This window comes from Solanum tuberosum, unplaced genomic scaffold, assembly GCF_000226075.1.
Source record: "Solanum tuberosum cultivar DM 1-3 516 R44 unplaced genomic scaffold, SolTub_3.0 scf00012, whole genome shotgun sequence".
In the NCBI taxonomy this organism is placed as follows: Eukaryota; Viridiplantae; Streptophyta; class Magnoliopsida; order Solanales; family Solanaceae; genus Solanum; species Solanum tuberosum.
In genome coordinates this window covers 1,696,837-1,701,002 of record NW_006238937.1, presented here as the reverse complement: position 1 = coordinate 1,701,002, position 4,166 = coordinate 1,696,837, and the positions used below count along the sequence as shown (strand labels likewise).

Genomic DNA, 4,166 nt, shown 5'->3' with positions numbered 1-4,166 from the left:
TTTATAAGTGAACAAGAAAAGGACTATCACAACATCAATCAGTTGTACCAAAAGTAAAGTAAATTGTACTACAAATTTGGCCCATTTTGTTTCTTCACATTCTTTCTCAACCACGTGTATGAATTTGATTTCACCATCTTCCTTTTCCTTTTGACACGTATTACATCTTTGTCATTGTGAAAGACATTTGGTTTCCACCCAAAACACAATTTCATCTTTTCTACTTCTCTCAAGACTTCTCTCTTTTCTCTCACTATGTTATATGTTTTCCATGTAGAATTGATGTATTTCATCACTTCAAATCGGTTCTTCTTCAACGTTGGTCGATAGCTCTTCATCATTATCTTTGTACAGGTTAGATTTTTCCATTTTAATTAGTTGATTTTTTCGAAAATTTTATGGGTCTTTTATATTGAGAAAGATTGAATCAGGGTAATGTGCATAAACTTCCATAGCTTATTTTGTATTACTAATTTAGTACTTCTCTCATTGATTTGTATCCATAGTTTGCACATCATTTTTCATGCATGTCTCTTTTTTATCGTTTAACATTTTTCAACTTTATATTTGTCAGGAAACATGGGATTGTGAAATAGCTATTACAAATTACTGCAAGTGAGTGTTTCGATAATTCTTGCTCAAATTTTATTCAGAAATTTCTGTAAGTTGGACGCAACAAATTTATGTTGTAAGTCACTGTAACCCGCATTGAGTGCTAGACCTAGCATTGCAGGGGAAATAGTTGCTTCTAAACTCATAAATCCCCATTTTGTTGTGTATTAAGGTTGAGGTCTCATGTTGGAGCAGAGATTGCACTGTTGAGTTTTCTTGCTTGAAGTTATTTTGATTTATTTTCCTATCATGGACATAGATAAGTAACTTTCAAAAAGTATTCGAACTAATAATAATAATAATTATTGTTCAACAAATATTCAATGGAACTTTGAGTGCACTGCCATTGTGTATTGCAGCTAATGAAAATGAATAGAAAAATTATGATATTTATATGTAGTTGGCTTTTTGTGAAGAGGCATATCACAAATAGTCTAATGAGAAATCATATGTTTACATTCATAGTTACAAACGAGATCAGCTTGGCCTGAGTCTTAAACGAACAATAGATTTTTTGACATAAAAACTGGCAAGTTCTAAAGATTGTTGTTTTATAATTTTAGTATATGTTGATATCTGCTTACATTTTACATTTCACCTTAGTAACTGATGCAAGCAGGTATACATATAGGAAGTTCTTTTTTATTTAGATGGCCCAATAACTCTTACCTTTTCGCTAATAACTTCTCTCGCACTATGTAGCAGTATTATTCAATTTGTTCTGAACCATCTTCCCTCCTAATGATGATGATATTTTAATAGGCTGAGTTGCTTTTAAAGTTGTTATGAATATGTTATGCATGATTTACAAATTGTGATTAGAATAGTTTCAGTTACAAGGACTGAAAAATGTTAAAGCTTCTCCCCATAATTTTTGCTTCTTCCTTTTGAAATTAATCGACATAGAAATATAATAACTACGTTTGCAATCTCTCCGCCCAAAATTAGTTCAAAATCTTAGTAAGTTCAAAATCTTAGAAAGTGAGGTAATTGTTATAATATTTAGTTTCATATTTTAGCCTGAGCTTTACGTTTCAAGTCGGGACTCCTTCTATGCTTCTATCGTGTCACAGAATTTTCCAAGCAAGAAAACTTTTAACTTTTGGTGTTTCAACTTACTCCATGTAATTTTTTTGTCTTCACATCCGAGTCGAGCATTGTACTTGTGCACGAAAATTAGAGTTGTGATTATATCATCTGAATCTTTTTTTATTTCTGGCTGCTCCTTGATTTGCATGCTATTTAGAAAAGATCATGGTAAATTTTGAATGTGTGCTTGACCGAAATATATATCACCAATTATTTCACTATTACTGTTTCACCAGCCTTTGGTGAAGTGCGAGAATTTATTTGGGAAATTTATATTAATTTCAGAGTTTCCTTGATGTTACCTTTTTAATTATAAGCATCCTTCAATTTAATATATTGTTCAAAGATTTGAATACATGTTCTCCTATGTAATTGAAAATTTAAGTTGATTACTCGAGCAAGTATTTGGCAGAAGAATAGTTTTAACATTTTGTTTCAGTATCTTGGTCATTATGCTACTATATTTTCTAGATTCTTCTTTCTTCTTTCAAAATGTTAGATTAGTTGACTGATATTTCCATATTTTTCCAAGATACTTCAGGATCCCCTTATGCACAACTCCAGCACAACACTGTGGTTGTTGAATTAGGATATGCCTATGATGTACTTGAAGATATGAGCAGTTATGATTTGAGTATGTTATGTCTATTGAAGAGGGGTATAATGAGAATGTCGCATTCGGTGTTGAGGATTTGATGCACAACAACCCTGCAATGAAAAAGAGACGTATCATTCAAGGTTAATTTTCGTTTGTTGTTGGTCATTGCACTTCCTGATTTTTAAAGTATTTTTCCAGTTTCATATTAAGTGTTGCATGCAGTAGTTGCTTGCACTGCTGCAACATTGTCACGAGAGGGGTATTTTGCACAAAGATTTTATGGTATCTGCTTTGTTGATTGATAAATATAGGATGCTAAAAATCGTTGGTTCTAGGTTCACAAATTCTTTTAATTCTGAAAAAGAGCATCCTATTTCAAGTCAAGTTGTCACATTTTGGTAAAGAGCTTTAGAACTTCTACTAAGTGCTACAAATTATGAAATATGTATTGATTTTTGGAGTGCAGACCGCCTCATGGCTGAAATGTTTGCGGGCAAAAAACACTCATCCATGAATTCGACTTACATTGTTGGGGAAGTTAGATGGACTATGACTGGAGTTCAAGTGCAGTAAAGGAAAAGACTGAGAAAATATTAATTAGTGGGAGGTACGCAATATGTATTTTTATATTCATTTTTTGTATAAGGTTATATCATATGTTTCAAGTATTTAGTTTGCTTATACTTTAGGACTCTGTATACATCTTTTGATTGTAAATAATAATTTTCTCTACTTTTTGTGTATTTGATGTATACTCATTCAAAAGAGAGAGTTCATATATTTTTAAAGAAGAGACTCAACTGGACCATGTGCCGTCGTATTTTTCATTGCTTAGGAGAAAACGAAATATTCTTATTATATTTCTAGGAAAAGCACAACTGATTGGTTGGGACCTTATAAGATGTTGTTCTTGATAATTTTGAGAAGACATAGGATATATATTTGTATCTGGCGTAAAACACTTTCACAGTGTCTTTCATTGTAGGTGTCATGTCCCTTCTCAATTTGGAGGAAAGATGAGAATGTGCGGCATCTCTACTTGAACTATTTGCTATAAATAGTGGAATACTTCTCTTGATATGATATATGTAAAAACTGTATCATGTTCTAATTTTCTAATTTTAATAATTGCGAGCATCTGAATGTTGAACTAATTTTTCAAACAATATTTTTTGTTATTTTGTAAATAAAAGGGAACATTTAACCATTTTGGATCATATTGAAGAAAATGTTCGTGTGTTGTGACGAAGAATCACTGCTAAAATTGAATATTATTACTGATGAAATAGCAGCAGCTCGGACAAGCTAATGTCCGCTGAAAATATCAGTTGCTGAAGCAGTGATAGATGTATGTGAGGAAAGAACTAAAATAAAACTAGCGACTCTATCGCAGAATTAAATCTCACTCACGAAAGAAAAATCATTTCTCATTCACCTTGGAAAACACTTCATCTTTTCCATTTGAATATACCGTTGGATTCTAATGTTCATTAATATGTGGAAATTTCGATTCAAAATCTTTGTTAATTTTTTGATTTTTGATTAATTTTTTACTTGCATGTTCGTAATGGAGTTTGAGATGCCTTGAATTGAATTCATGAGTTTCATTACTTTGGATATGGTAATCCCCGTTGCTCACCCCCCATCCATTTTTTTATTATTTTCTCGACTGATTTTACACCCATTAGTTCTGCTTTTGCAAGAGTTCCTCAGTTGTTCTATTATTAAAGTCAGATATGATCATTTATCACGTTTCTATGGATTAATTTTTTAGTGTCTCTTGACATTTGTATTTGAGAGAGAGCGCTATGCTTAGGTCAGTTCCTTCAGTCAACTTTTTTGGTAAGCCAAAAGTGAACTTTAGGTA

General features: G+C 31.9%; 1 long non-coding RNA gene across 2 annotated transcripts; it reads left to right on the top strand.

Moving 5' to 3' along the window:
* The first annotated feature begins 221 nt into the window (after positions 1–221).
* On the top strand, positions 222–3,584 carry LOC107062635 (uncharacterized). Of its 2 annotated transcripts, XR_001474761.1 has the most exons (5): positions 222–354; positions 575–615; positions 2,234–2,439; positions 2,766–2,906; positions 3,285–3,584. It is a non-coding gene; the product is annotated as an uncharacterized lncRNA (long non-coding RNA). The 2 variants fall into 2 exon arrangements; XR_001474760.1 differs by lacking the exon at positions 3,285–3,584 and having other exon boundaries at positions 2,766–3,259.
* Positions 3,585–4,166: the final 582 nt, after the last annotated feature.